Source organism: Dasypus novemcinctus, chromosome 24 (genome assembly GCF_030445035.2).
Source record: "Dasypus novemcinctus isolate mDasNov1 chromosome 24, mDasNov1.1.hap2, whole genome shotgun sequence".
Lineage (NCBI taxonomy): Eukaryota > Metazoa > Chordata > Mammalia > Cingulata > Dasypodidae > Dasypus > Dasypus novemcinctus.
In genome coordinates, this window is record NC_080696.1 from 53,616,467 (window position 1) to 53,631,979 (window position 15,513).

General features: G+C 55.8%; 1 long non-coding RNA gene across 1 annotated transcript; it reads right to left on the reverse strand.

Moving 5' to 3' along the window:
* Nucleotides 1–1,465: 1,465 nt before the first annotated feature.
* On the reverse strand, nucleotides 1,466–3,455 carry LOC131275797 (uncharacterized). The gene is made up of 3 exons (XR_009183254.2): nucleotides 3,247–3,455; nucleotides 1,980–2,149; nucleotides 1,466–1,730 (listed from the first exon to the last, which is right to left on the reverse strand). It is a non-coding gene; the product is annotated as an uncharacterized lncRNA (long non-coding RNA).
* Between the last annotated feature and the right edge of the window lie 12,058 nt (nucleotides 3,456–15,513).

Sequence of the window (15,513 nt, forward strand, 5' to 3'; positions counted from 1 at the left end):
GTAAGGAGTGCGCCCATAAGGAGAGCTGCCCAGCGCGAAGGAGGGAGCAGCCTGCCCAGGAATGGCGCCGCCCACACTTCCCGTGCCGCTGCGGACAAAGAAACAAGAAACAAGACGCAGCAAAAAGACACAGAAAACAGACAACCGGGGGAGGGGAGGGGAAATAAATAAATAAATAAATCTTTTTTAAAAAATAAATAAATAAAAATTAAAATTAAAATGCTGGGGTGCCGCCGCAAAGGAAGACAGAAGAAAGAAAAGCCCGGTCCGTCAATGCCCCCAGAACCAGCCAGAAATAATGGTAATTGGCACCTGTTAAGTGGATGCCGGAGAATAGGGCTCTAACCTGGCCTCTAAGGGGAGGGGCGAGGTGCCTAAGAAGTCTGGCAGGTGGGCTCTCAATGGAGGCCCCGGGAGGAGGGGGAGCGGGGCAGGGGTGTCCGCGCCTCTTTGCTGAGGCTCGGGCTCTTGCAAATGCCCAGAAGCGAGGGGAACCCTGACCTGGCCCTCGCTGGGTGCGAAGCAGCGGGCTGAGGTTCACACACGCTAACTTATTCTCTGTGCAAAACGAGCCTGGGAAGGCAGCCCTAGCATAGCCCTGATGTTCGAATGGGGAAACTGAGGTGCAAGGAGCTGCACCTGCTCAGGGTTGAGCAGCTGAGAAGGGGCTGAGCTGGGGGTTGGACGCAGGCAGTCAGGGAGCAGGTGGAACGCACGCTTTGGGCCATTCTGTGTTCTGGAGAATTCGGCCACCGTGTCTGGCTGAGGCCCCTGGCTGATGGGCAGGGAGCATGCGGATGGAGAAAGGGGTGGGTGCGAGGCAGGTAAGGGCCTCCCGTTTTCCCGGTGCCCTGTCCCCTTTGCCGCGTGTTTCCCTTCCCAGCTCTTGGCCTGGCTGGTTTGGGTGGGTTTCGTGGATTGGGGCATCAGTGAGAAAGGAAAGACTCCAGCGCTGGGAAGCCAAGACCAGGTCTGTACCTCCTGCTGGCAGGTGCTTGGGGAAGCGGGTGGTGCGTCTACACCGGGGAAGGCCTGGCCCCACCCCGCCTGCTGCCCCGGACTTGCCAGAGGGGCACCAACGCCACATCCCCGGGGACGCCGTCGGTTCTGCTGTGTGACTGGGACAAGTGTCACGGCCTCTCTGAGCCCCAGTTTTCTCTCCTGGAAAATGGGGATGACCACAGACTGCCGGGGCGGGGGTGGCTCTAGGGTGCAGGAGGGCTGCTGCTCTTTTTTCCACTGCCCCTGCCAGGAAGAATCCACGTGGAGTGTCCAGGGCGCGGGGAGGGCGCCTCTGGCCCGCGCGGGCCGGCCGCGGGGTGGGGGTTCACGGCGGCCGCCAAGGCTGGCTCCATTCCGGCCGCCGGACGTGGGGGGAGGGAGGCCCGAGCCGGCCAGACTCCTGAGTCACAGTTTCCCGTCGCTGCCAGCCGGGCAGGGAAAGGGGGAGGGGGGCGGGGGCGGGGGCGATGGCGTGTGAAGTCGCGGGGCAGGCTGGGAGCGTCCAGAAACGCCAGGGCTCTCGGGGCATCAGCGTGAGGGTCCCTGACTCCCCTGGTTACAGTGGCAGACCCACCTGCCCCCAGACGTCCTGGGGCACCGCCCTACCCGCAGCTGAAGAGCTTCTCTCTAGGTCTTGAGTTGGCGCATCAGGTGCCAGCCGCGGGGGGTTCGCACTTGCTGCTCCGCCTGGAACACTCTCAGGCTCTTTCTCAGGCTTCAGGCTTCAGCTGAAATGTCACCTCCTCAGGGATGCCCTCCCTGACAGCCTGAGCTGTCAACTGTGTCCTCCCTAATCCCCATCCCGGTTCCGCTAGCGCATCCATTCCTTCGTTGATTTGCTGCAAGTGTCCTGAGCACCCCCTGTGGGCCAGGCGCTGCTCTGGGCACTGGGGTCAACAGCGAACAGAGCGCCCCCCTCCCTGCCTCACGCACCTGTCCCCCCACCGCGGCCCGTGGCAGACATGCAGCCCATTAACCTGTAGCATCACGTGCAGGGTAAGGGGTCACTAGGGGCCACCGCTGGGGAAGTCGGGGACCCCAGAGGGAGCGGTGTCCACTTTGGGTGAGTGGCATATGGAAGGCGTCTCTCGGGAGGTGATGCCAGGCCAGGATTTGAAGGAAGTAAAGGACAGAGCCCTGCAGGTATCTGGGGAAAGAGAGTGCCAGGTGGGGGAACAGCAAGTGCAAAGGCCCTGAGAACAGCAAGTGCAAAGGCGCTGAGGCCGGAACATGCCCGGCAGGGTCGAGGCGCTGAGAGGCCTGGAGCCCAGTGGGTGGGGGGCGGGGGGAGGTGAGGTCAGGGAGAGAAAGGACGGGCCGATGGAGCAGCCGAGGTGAGGGTTTGGCTTTGGCTCCACGCAGGGTGGGAGGCCCTGGGGTCTCGCACAGAGGAGGAAGGTAGGCTCACGTAGGTTCTCCCAGGACCTTGCGGGCTGAGGGCGGGACTGGGGGGTGGGAAGCAGCAGACCAGTGAGGAGGCTCTGCAAGCAGCCAGATGAGCCGTGCTGACGAGGTCTTGTTCCAGGTGGATTTAGGGAGACAAGTGGGATTAGGAGCAGGGAGAGGAGGCCCCACAATGATGTATAGAGAAGGCACCACAATAATGCATAGAGGAGGCACCGCAATAATGCATAGAGGAGGCACCGCAATAATGCATAGAGGAGGCAAACAATAATGCATAGAGGAGGCACCACAATAATGCATAGAGGAGGCACCACAATAATGTATAGAGGAGGCACCGCAATAATGTATAGAGAAGGCCCCACAATAATGTATAGAGGCGGTACCACAATAATGCTTAGAGGAGGCACCACAATAATGTATAAAGGAGGTACCACAGGAATGCTTAGAGGAGGCACTACAATAATGTATAGAGGAGGTACCATAGAAATGCTTAGAGGAAGAAACACAATAATGTATAGGGATCAGACCCCCCCTTGCCCCTGCCCTGAGGTGAGGCCCGAGCCTTGACCCCAAGTCCACCTGGGGTTGGAGTCAAGTCATCCTTCCCGTGGGGGTTTCCACGACATCTTCTCTCCCTCAGCAGCTCCTTCCTGAGCAGCAGCCTACCCGGGGCCTCGGCCAGGCCTGGGAGGTGGCTGGGGGGAAGGGGGGCTTGGCCCTGGCCGACTTGGGGCAGGTGAAGCAGCAGCCACCAGGGAGGGCGGCAGGCGGCCTGTGGCCAGCCCGCCCTCCCCCACCCACACGGCCGTGGTGTCCTGGCCCCGGCCCTCAGCCCCTTACCTTTCACGTGATGTGGCCCGTGGGCTCCCGGCCAGGCCCGTGGCCGGTGACTCAGCAGGAATCACCCCAGACAGGAGTCGGTGCCCCGGTTCCCAGACCAGAAACCACCCTGACTCGGCGGCTGGGCAGCCACGGGCCGGCGAGGGGAAGGCCCCCAGGCCAGCGCGGCCCGGCCGGCCCGCGGGGGTGGGTGCAGGCCGCCCGCGTGGGGCCCGGGGAACTGTGCGTCAGCTGCGAGGAGGGAGCTCCGGGCGGTTCCACCCAGCGCCGCTGAAGCCCCGAGGGCCTGGCTGTGCTGGGCTGTGCTGGTCGTGATGGCGCGTCATGTCCCTTCAATGTCGCCTTCTGTTCTGTTGTGCGTTCCAGGCCCCTCTGGGGCCTTCCAGGCCGTTCTATTCCACTGGGGTCATTTTTTCACTCAACAATGATGGAGCATCTGCTATATGCTAGGCGCTGTTCTAGCTGCTGGAGTTACAATTTTCTTTAAAAATTAATTTTATTTAAACATTTCCAAAATGCGCAAGCACTCTACTCCTACCCAGCAACAACTCCGCCTTTCCCTGGCAACCTCCAGCTACTTTCTGTCTCTGTGAATGTGCTATTTTCTGATATTTCATATAAGTGGGATCATACGGGATTTGTCCTTCTGTGCCTTGCTTATGTTTCACAGCGTAATGTTTTCAAGGACCATCCGCTTGGCAGCAGGGCTCAGAACTCCATTCCCCGTTACAGCCAAATACTGTCCCGTGGGGCGTATGTCCCACGTGGTGTCTAGCCGCTCATCTGTAGCGCGCCCTTGGCTTGCTTCCCTTGGCTGTTGTGAACCAAGCTGCTCTGAACATCGTGTGCAAGTACCTGTTCAAGTCCCTGCTTCCAATCCTTTTGGGTGTGTCCTGAGAAGTGGGATTGCCAGGTCACATGGTTTAACTTTTTGAGGAACTGCCAAACTGTTTTCCACAGGAGCTGCACCATTTTACGCTCCCATGGAGTTACAGCTTTGAGTAAAACAAGCTCCCTCAGCCTACAGAACTTGTACGGAGATAAGCAACAAGCCAAAGAACCACATCAGGTAATGGTCAGAGCTGAGCAAAAAGACGAATCAGAGAACAGAGCTGAAGGGGGACGAGGGGGGAGGCGATCAGGGACATGCTAACTGAGAAGGTGACGTTTGAGTGGAGACCTAAAGGAGGTAAGGGGGGGAACCTTGCAGATACCTGGAATGGGTTGGGAAGATCATTCCAAGCAGGTGCAAAGGCCCTGAGGTGGGAGAGTACCTGGGGTGTGCAAGGAACAGCCAGGGGAAGCAGATGTGGCTCAACTGATAGAGCATCCGCCTACCACATAGGAGGTCCAGGGTTCGAACCCAGGGCCTCCTGGCCCATGTGGTGAGCTGGCCCACATGCAGTGCTGCCAGGCACAAGGAGTGCCGTGCCACGCAGGGATGCCCCCTGCATAGGGGTGTCCCACATGCAAGGAGTGCACCCCGCAAGGAGAGCCACCCCATGTGAAAGAAGCACAGCCTGCCCAGGAATGGTGCCGCACACATGGAGAGCTGATGCAGCAAGATGACACAACAAAAAGAGACACAGATTCCTGGTGCTGCTGAGAATGCAAGCGGACACAGAAGAACACACAGTGAATGGACACAAGAGAGCAGGTAATGGGGGGGAGGGAGAGAAATAAATAAAAACAAAAAAAGAAACAGCCAGGAGGCCAGTGTGGCTGGAGCAGATAACCAAGAGGGCAGCAGGATGAGCTCGGAGCAATGGGGTGAGAGACAAGTCTGTGCAGTTTGGGCAAGCGAAAGATTGCCAAGGCTCTCTTTGCCTTTCCCACTGGAATTAGCAGCAAACCCCGTCCCCTGGAGCCACGTCCGCCACCTTCTAGTCCAAGCCTTCAGTGTCTGGGGCCTGGTCTTGCCAGGAAGTCTCCCACTGCCTTCCTGAGCTGGGCCCAGTGCAGTAGACACTGCAGCAGACTGGCTCATTCATTCATTCATTCATGGGTTCATTCATTCTACCAGCGTTTACTGAGCTGGCATCCTGAGGCATGGGGCAGACACAGAAGCCCTGACGGAGGATCCTCTCCAGAAAGCCCGCGTGGAAAACCTGGAAACAGGGGCCGCGTCAGGGGAGGGAAACCACATCCAGTGCGGCAGGGCAGGGCCAGTGAGTCCTGGAGGCCTTTGGAGGAATCAGCTCATAACCCTCGCAAAAGCCGTTCTTGTCCCCATTTCACAGATGAGAGGAGAAACTGAGGCACAGGGACGTGAAGGGCAGGATGGGCAGAGGCCAGCTTTGTAACTGAGGGGTTGGCCCCGGCGCTGCCCCCTCCATGCCTGCTGGCCGTGTGGCGTGGACAGGGGGGCCTGTCGTTCAGTCTATCCTGTTGTAAGTGCGGAAAAAATTTTCTTCCAAACTTTATTTCAAATTCAAAAAGGAATATAACAGACACAAAGGCAGCTCGACGAGGCATGTATCCCTCCCGTCAAATTCTGCCAGGCACTTCCATCTCACCCAGGCCTAAAACCAAACTCAACACTTCCTCCAGCGTTGGGGCGCACCCTAGATCAGCACCCCGCCCGGGCCTGCGGGCTGGGCAGGGCATGGCGAGTGGGGGGCACAATCCCCTCCTTCCCATGGCCCAGGCAGCCCCCTCGCAGCAGGAGGGGGTGTCAGGTGGAGGGGGGCAGAGGGACATCCCCAGCCTTTTCTAGGCCGTTTAGGGTCCCCGTGGGGCCACAAGCCCCCCAGAAGACGTGAGCCTGGAGGTCCACAGCGACCTCGGCAGGCCTTGGGGTGGGGAGAGCTTGGGCGCTGGGGCCCCTGGGGCCTGCGGGGAGCTCTGGACTCCTTGGGCCCCGTGGGCGGAGCTGGGTTTGGGCACACACGTGGTGAGGGCAGCGATGTGCCCTCAGCTCCTCCAATAGCCCGGGAGGAGCGTGTGCTCGTGCGTGTGCACAGGCAACAGGCGTGTGCGTGGAGGGATAAGCGTGTTCAAATGTCAGCACTCGTGGTCATCTGCTTCACGACTTCATTTCTTCTTACAGCTGAATAACGTTCCTTAGTGTGTGTACATCACAGTGTGTTTATCCATTCTTCAGTTGATGGACACCTGGGTTGTTTCCATCTTCTGGCAATTGTGAATAATGTCACTGTGGACACTGGTGGCAGATGTCTGTTCGTGTACCTGCTCTCAGTACTTCTGGGTGTGTATCTAGTAGCAGTATTGCCGGGTCACATGCTCGATCTATAGCTAACTTCCTTAGGAACCACCAAACAGACTTCAGCAGGGGCTGCACCATTCTCCATTGCCTCCAGCAGTGAATAAGCACCCTACCTCTCCACATCCTCTCCAACTTTTATAGTTTTCTGTTAATAGTGGCCGATCTAGAAGGTGTGAAATGATATCTCATTGTAGCTTTGATTTGCATTTCCGTAACAGCCCACGAAGTTGAACATTTTTTCATGTGTTTTTTCGTCATTTGTATTTCTTCTTTAGAAAAACGTCTGTTCAGGTCTTTTGTCCCTTTTTTAATCAGGTCATTTGTCTTTTTATTGTTGAGTTGTAGGATCTCTTTATATATCATGGATACTAGACCCTTGTTGGATGTTTGATTTCCAAATATTTTCTCCTATCGCGTAGGCTGTGTTTTTATCCTCTTCACAAAGTCCTTTGAGGTGCAGAAGTGTTTAATTTTGAGGAGGTCCCATTTGCTGCTTTTTTCTTTTGTTGCTCGTGCTTTGGGTGTAAGGTTTAAGAGGCCCCCACCTACCACAAGGCCTTGTAGATATTTCCCTAAGTTGTCTTCTAGGAGTTTAACGGTCCTGGCTTTTCTGTTTAGGTCTTTTGACCCACTTTGAGTTAATTCTTGTGTAGGGAGTGAGAGAGGGGTCCTCTTTCATTTTTTTGGTTATGAATATCCAGGTCTCCCTGCACCATTTGTTGAAGACACTGTCTGGTCCCAGAAAATTGGACTTGGCAGGCTTATCAAAAATCAGTTGACCATCGAGGTGAGGGTCTACTTCTGAACTCTCAATTTGAGTCCATTGATCAATGCGTCTTTTTTTTTTAATTAATTATTTCTCTCCCCTTCCCCCCCCCCCCCCAGTTGTCTGCTCTCTGTGTCCATTCGCTGTGTGTTCTTCTGTGACCGCTTCTATCCTTAGCAGCGGTTCTGGGAATCTGTGTTTCTTTTTGCTGCGTCATCTTGTTGTGTCAGCTCTCCGTGTGGGCGGCACCATTCCTGGGCAGGCTGCACTTTCTTTCCCGCTGGGCGGCTCTCCTTATGGGGCGCACTCCTTGCGCGTGGGGCTCCCCTACGCGGGGACACCCCTGCGTGGCAGGGCACTCCTTGTGTGCATCAGCACTGCGCGTGGGCCAGCTCCACACGGGTCAAGGAGGCCCGGGGTTTGAACCGTGGACTTCCCATGTGGTAGACGGACGCCCTAACCACTGGGCCAAGTCTGCTTCCCTGTGTCTATCTATATATCAACACCATGCTGGGTTTTTAAGAAAGATTTATTTACTTATTTATTTATCCCCACCTTCCCTTCCCCCCTCCCCCTCCCCCCACCCTGCTGTTTTTGCTGTCTGTGTCCATCACTGTGTGAGCTTTTGTATCTATTTCTCTTTTGGTCTTCTCTTCTCATTTTTTCTCCTCTAGGATTCACCAGGATTCGATCCTGGGGACCTCTGATGTGGAGAGAGGTTCCCTGTCAGCTGCGCCACCTCAGTTCCTGGTCTCTTCACCTTGACTCTCCCCTTCATCTCGCTTTTGTTGTGTCATCATCTTGCTGTGTGACTCACTTGCGCAGGCACTGGCTCACGGCGCAGGCACACTTTCTCTTCTTATTTTTCACCAGGAGGCCCCAGGGATGGAACCTGGATCCTCCCATATGGTAGGCGGAAGCCCCATCACATGATCCACATCCCCTTCCCACCGTGCTCTCTTGACCACTATAGCTTTGTAATACACTTCAAGATCAGGACACATGAGTCCTCTGACTTCACTCTTCTTTTTTAGGATGTTTTTGGCTATTCAGGACCCCTTTCCCATCCAAATAAATTTGCTAATTGACTTTTCTTCTTCTGAAAAGTAGACTGTTGGAATTTTGATTGGTATTGCATTGAATCTATAAATCAGTTTATGTAGAATTGACATCACGATGTTTAGTCTTCAACTCCATGAACATGAAATGTTCTTCCACTTGTTCAGGTCTTTGATTTCTCTTAATCATGTTTTGTAGTTTTCTGTATATAGATCCTTTACATTCCTGGTTAAATTAATTCCTAGATATTTGAGTCTTTTTGTTGCTATTGTAAAAGGAATTTTTTTTCTTGATTTCCCCCTCAGGTTGCTCATTACTAGTGTATAGAAACACCACTGATTTTTGTTGACCTTGTATCCTGTCACTTTGCTGAACTCATTTAGTAACTCAAGTAGCTTTGTTGTAGATATTTCAGGATTTTTTTTTTTATTTACTTATTTATTTCTCTCCCCAAGCCTCCCCCCCATTGTCTGCTCTCTGTGTCCATTCGCTGTGTGTTCTGTGTCCGCTTGTATTCTCATCAGGCAGCACTGGGGATCTGTTTCTTTTTTGTTGCGTCATCTTGCTGCATCAGCTCTCCGTGTGTGCGGCACCACTCCTGGGCGGGCTGCAGTTTTGCGCAAAGCAGCTCTTCTTGCTCAGGGGCCACTCCTTGCGTGGGGGGCCACCCTTATGCGGGGGCGTTCCTCTGTGGGCCAGCACTCCTTGCACGCAGCAGCACTTGCGCATGGACCAGCTCACCACACGAGCCAGGAGGCCCTGGGTATCGGACCCTTGGATCTCCTATATGGTAGGTGGACGCTCAATCTTTTGAGCCACATCTGCTTCCCAGGATTTCCTTTTTTTTTTTTAAATTTTTTATTGATGTATATCATTCATAAATGGACATATATAAACAATAAGTATATAGTGAAAGTTGTGAACTTACAAAATAAACATGTGTAACATCATACTGGAGTCCCATACATCTGCCCTCTACCAACTCCTTGCATTGTTGTGATATATTTGTTACAAACTATGCCAGAGTATGGTCAAAATATTACTACTAACTATAGTCCATGTCTTATATTTGGTGTATTTCCCCCAATTCACCCTATTTTTTTTAACAAATCAATTTTACTGATACATATTAATAAAACGTACTATTTATCCAAAGTGTATAATCAATGGTATTTGGTATAATCATGCAGTTGTGCATGTATCACTTCAATCAATATTAAAGAGTTTTCCTTATTTCAATAATAATAAACAACAAACAAACAAGGAAATTCCTCTCCTCTCAATCTGTTTCCCCTGCTGTATGTAGCTGCTATTTCTTTTGAGAGCCCAAATCCTTCCCACCTGACCCTGCCTGAAATTCCACCATTTGTTCTTTTTTTGAGAAGCTGTTGCTCAACCACTGAGCCACATTGACTTCCCTGAGTTGGCTTTTTTGTTTGTTTTTGTTTTTTTTTTCAGGAGGAACCAGGAACCAAACCTGGGACTTTTCATGTGGGAGGCGGCCACTCAACCACTTGAGCCACACCTACTTGCCCTTTTTCTTATTTTAAGCAAGGGTCAGCTGACTCAAAGACTCACAGATGCTAGGCAGGTACTTGAATGAGAAAAGGGTGAGCAATAGGGCCTGGTGGGGACTGTGGTAGGCAGGGTTCATTGCCCTGCCAGAAAGCAGGCCCATTGCCATTGGAAAATGAGAAGTCTGGATTTTGATGGAAATCTAGTGAGCAAGGGATTCCAGTTGTTTCAAGTTGTGTGGCTGTGTATGTGGGGGGAAGGAGTGTGTCAAATATGACTCCTCTGTCCCTTGGTGGGTCCGACTTGGTCCAAGAGTTGCCAGTTTGCAGCTATTGGGCTGGGAGAGGACACATATGTCAGACAGCTGGGGCTGCCTGGGGACAGCCAGACCGGGACAGCAGGGAAAACAGGATTATCCTGCCTGCAAAAGCCATTTTTGCACTCCCTGCTCCCACCCGCCTGTCTCCTGGCATCTCCCAGGACCTTAATGGATAAAACATCCTGCCAGTACCTGCGGCCACTGCTCCGTCCTGAGGTGCCTCCAGCTCTGGACGAGCGCCTCTGGGCACCCGTGGGTGGAGGAGTCAGGTATCCAAGCTGGCCTTAGGTGTCCCAGAGTGAGGCAGGTCCTGGAAACCAGGCCCATCAGGGAAGGCTTCCTGGAGGAGGAGGGGCAGGGGCCTGGAGGCAGCTGCTGGCTTGAGAGTCAGGACACCTGGGCTCAAACCTGTCTCAGCTGACTGTGTCAGCTCAGTCATTTCCGTATTCCCAGCTCCCAGACCCGAGCCAGGTCCACAGTAGGAACTCTATAAAAGTTTTGTAAAATGATAAATTGGAAAAGAATAGCTCTAGAGAGCACCTTCCCTGTGCTAAAGACTGCAAACAACCCCATAAGGTTGTGGTATTATCTCCCATTTTATAGATGAGGAAATAGAGGTACAGAGAGGTTAAGTCATCTACCCAGAGTCACACAGTTGGCAAGTGACAGCTGGGTTCAAACTCAGGCCTGGCGGCGGACTTGGCCCAGTGGTTAGGGCGTCCGTCTACCACATGGGAGGTCCGCAGTTCAAACCCCGGGCCTCCTTGGCCTGTGTAGAGCTGGCCCATGCGCAGTGCTGATGCGCGCAAGGAATGCCCTGCCACGCACGGGTGTCCCCCACGTAGGGGAGCCCCACGCGCAAGGAGTGCGCCCGTAAGGAGAGCCGCCCAGCGCAAAAGAAAGTGCAGCCTGCCCAGGAATGGCGCCGCACACACAGAGAGCTGACTTAACAAGATGACACAACAAAAAGAAACACAGATTCCCGTGCTGCTGACAACAACAGAAGCAGATAAAGAAGACGCAGCAAATAGACACAGAGAAGAGACAACTGGGGTGGGGGGGAAGGGAGAGAAATAAATAAATAAATCTTTTTTTTAAAAAAAAGGATAACAACAACAACAACAAAAAACCCAGGCCTGCCTGCAAAGCTTGGTGCACGCTGGTCTTTGAATGGGTCCAGGACCGCCAAAGCCTCGCTCCTGGGTTTGGGCTGGGTCAAGGATTTATGAACACCTTGTTTCTTCCAGTCCTCAGACAAGTCACTTCTCCTCTGCGCGGTGGGCACACTCTAAGCCCGTACTCTAACCTCACAGGGTTGTTTGGATGATGGAATGTGCAGCAGGGCACTGCTGCTCTGACTGGGGCTGGGTAGAAAAAGTTTCAGGCGGCCAGAGATGGGATCAGACCCAGCTGCCCAGCTGCCCCGCTGTGTGACCTCGGACAAGTTCCTGGCCCTCTCTGAGCTTCAGTTTCTCCGTCTTTGTGGTGGGGCAGTTGGGATGCTGGGAATCTGGGTTTCCCCAGGCCCCTGTCAGGGTGGGGCATGCCTGGCACTGCAGCTTCCCCCTCCCTGGATTTCAGGGCCACTGCAGTTCCAGAGCAGGGGGCCACTGGGCTGCTATCCTCATACTGCCCTCAACCAGGCCACCTTGCCCAGGCGGGTGGGCTGAAAACCTGGATCTCTGGGCCTGACCTGGGGTTAAGAACCCCTGGGCATGACTGGCTGAGCCCACAGGTCTAGCCGCCCAGGAGGTTTGAGCTTTCATGGGATTGAGCAATGCCTTACCCTATTCCACCCCCAAGGAAGGAAATCGGGAGCCTGTTAAATGGAGTGCCTGCTGAGCGCTGGGTACGATCTCTGAAACTTCACCACCCGCCCTCTAAGGCGGGGCCAGGGTGTGGGCCCATTCTATGGATGGGTAAACTGAGTTTTCCAGATGGAACCCAGTTCCTCCAGCTCCCAACCCTTTCCTCTGCCTGACCCTTCCTAAGTTGGGAAAGGAGAGGCATAGGAAGGAGCTCTCTAGAGCAGAGGGGCTTGGGTACCCCACAGCTGCGGGAATGGCAGCTCCCACCTAATCCAAAGGCCAGTGGCCTTCCCACCCCTTTGGGGGCAGCTGGGAGCTGGACCCCAGTTTTGAGATGAGGCGCATCTTATTCTGTGTAGTGAGCAGCTCTTCCTTCCGCCCAGGCCCTGCGGGGTCCCCCAGTCCTCCTCTCTGAGGACCCCTCCTGCTACTCTCCCCCTTGCTGCTTGGCTGTTCCTCTAGACACGCCAGGTACCGCCCGCCCCAGGGCCTTTGCACTCACAGGTGCAGCTGCTTGGAACCCCCTCTCCTCTTCACCTGGTGCCTTCTCCTCCTTCAGGTCTCAGCTCAAACCTCAGCTCTGCGGAGAGCCCGGCAGCCCGATCTATCTCTCCAAAATAGGGAAGCGGACTTGGCTCAATGGCTAGAGCACCTGCCTACCACATGGGAGGTCCAGGGTTCAAACCCAGAGCCTCCTGACCCGTGCGATGAGCTGGCCCACGCGCAGTGCTGATGCGCGCAAGGAGTGCCCTGCCACGCAGGGGTGTCCCCCGCGTAGGGGAGACCCAAACGCAAGGAGTGCACCCCGTAAGGAGAGCCGCCCAGTGTGAAAGAAAGTGCAGCCTGCCCAGGAGTGGCGCCGCACACGTGGAGAACTGGTGCAGCAAGATGACGCAACAAAAAGAGACACAGATTTCCAGGCTGCTGACAAGAATAGAAGCGGACACAGCAGAACACACAGCAAATGGACAGAGAGAGCAGAAAACTTGGCGGGGCGGGGGGGAGAAAGAAATAACAAAATAAATCTTTAAAAAATAAAATCCCTTCTATGTCATTGCCCTGTTCAGCTTTCTCCATTGCCCTTGTTACGTCTGACATGACCTTGTTGCTTGGTTTCTTGGTCTGTTTCTTCTGTCTTCCCATTAGGTCAGCTCCATGAGAGGGAGGGTGTGTCTCATTCAGATCCAGCCATGCACAGTGCTTGGTGGATAGTAGGTGCTCACTTGGTATCTCTGGATGAACTGGGCGCAGCTAAATGCCTGGCACACAGTAGGTTTTCAGCACAGGCTGGAGTGACGTCAATTGCCCAAGGAGAGACAAACTGAAGGAATAGGGAACGCACACATACCTGGGTTTGAATTCGCTTTTGTGGGCTCTGTGGCCTTGGGCGAGTGCCCCACCCTCTCTGAACCTCCATTGCCTCAGGTGGAAGCAGGGATGGCCACAGCACCTGCCCCCAGGGTTGCTGGGATGCCTAGAGAGTTCTGCGCAAGCAGGAACCAGCCGGCCCCCAGCAGGGGCCCAAACGCCTCCCCCACCCCCCACCCCACCCGCGACCCCTGAGCCTGCAGTTCCCCAGCTGGCTGGGGCGAGTGGGGGGCCACTGCCAAGGGGCACTGTGCTGGCAGAAGGCTGGAAAGCTCCCGCCTGCTCCCTCCCCAGGCCGGAGCGGGCAGCGCACCTGCCCAGGTCACAGAGCACAGGGGAGCTGAGGGGGTGGGGAGAGCCTCCTGGGTGTCTCTGAAGACAACACAGCCCATTGTGGCCTGTGGGTGTTGGGGGAATTGCAGGGTCTGAGTGATGAGGCGGGGGATCGGGGCAGGTGTGGGAGCAGGTGTCCACTGTCATTTCCCCTGGGGGGACGTGCCTCCCCATAGGTGCCCCAGAACCGGCCCGGCTGGTCGGACACCTGTCCTGCTGCCGCTTCTCGTCAGGCTCCTACGGGCAGAGGCGGGAGCCGGGCCCAGGCAGCCGTGGGGGGCAGCGGCCATGGGGCCTGCGGCAGAGGGGCCTGGGCTGGGACCCTAGCCCTGCCTTTCAGGCTCACCTGCCATCGCTGAGCCTCAGTTTCCCCATCTGCGAGCTGGGGCTGAAACTCCCCTCTGTGTGCCGTGCCTGTGCCCAGTGGATTTTCTCTCCGCTTTGAGCTCAGCGGGGGGCACGTGCATGGGGTGGGGAGCAGGGGGGCTTTGAGAAATGTTTTGGGGCCTCGGGGAGCCCACAGCTCATCTCCTCTCGGGACCAAAAGGGCTTCCCACTTTCACTCAAGAAACATTTCCTGAGTGCCTGCTGTGAGCCAGGCCCGTGCTGGGTGCTGGGGACACCACTGGGGAGTGGGTGAGAGAGCCAAGGACCATGTCCTGGGGGAATGAGGCAAAAAAAAACCCACAGGCAGAAGAATGAGAAAGAAAATTCCAGACAGTGACTCAGGCAATGAAGAATCAAATCGGAGCTGTGCTAGGGGCTGGCTGGGCTGGGGACTGCCTTAGACGGTCACTCTGAGAAGGTGACCGGGAACGCGGGGAGCTGGAGGGGAGAAGGAGCAGCCCCCCCCCCGGGGCGGGCTGGGGAGCACAGCAGGGGCAGCCCCCTGAGGTGGGCCCAGCACCTGCAGCTGCAGGGACCTGCAGGGAGGTCTCCCAACCGAGGGGTCTGCCTCGGGAGGACTCTCGGGGCCTGGCCCTGCCCCTCCCTGTTCCCAGGGCCTGAGGCCAAGGGGCAGGACCAGCCTGGAGGAAATGGGGCCAAGACCCAGCCGTGGCCTCTCCTGGGACTGCAATATCCCCGAGTGCGGCTGACGAGACACAGTCCCGGGTAGCAGGAGCCTGGGGGCCTGGGACGCCATAAACAGCCGTGGCTCGTAAAGCTGATCAAAGCAGCAGGCCTGGCCCAGCCCCGGCTGCTTCCTGCAGGGCCCGGCCCAGAGACCCCCAGCTCCGGGGAGGGGGGGTGCCCAGTAAGGGGCCTGCCAGCAGAGGCTTGCTTTGGGGTCTCTGTGGCTGGGGCCCAGGGAGGCTGAGTGGGGCCTCTGGATGGCCTGTTTCATCCGACCCCATTGGTCTGGCGGTTCGAACCCCAGTCCTGCCGCGGTGTGGCTCGGGCAGCGACCTCTCCTCTCTGAGATCCTGTCTTCGGTTCCAATAGGGGGTAGTAACGGCATCAACCGCAGCACCCTTAGCCCAGGTAGTTTCATTCTCTGTAGTTTACCATAAGTTCTTGATTACCAAATGATAACGGCAGTGATACCAGGCATCCTGGGGGAAGAGCTGTGCCCTGGGCGGCACGGCTGGCCGAGGTTGGTGGAGCGAGAGGTACAGCTCTGGGCACAGAGAGGCTGGGGGGGGAGGACTTCCAGGGGTGGTGGAGGCTGTAGGGGCTGCAGCCCCAGGATGAGGCAGGTTTTCCAGCCTGGGGGGCCCCCTGCCGCGCTGGTGGCCTGGGCCACCCACCAGCTCCCTCTCAGCCTCCATTTCCTCAGCCGCCCAGATTCTGAGCCTTTGAAAACAGACACAGAATTGGCCCACGGCTCCCCAGCTCGCCCCCTGCGGCCTGCACTCCTTCTCCTCCGGGGGCT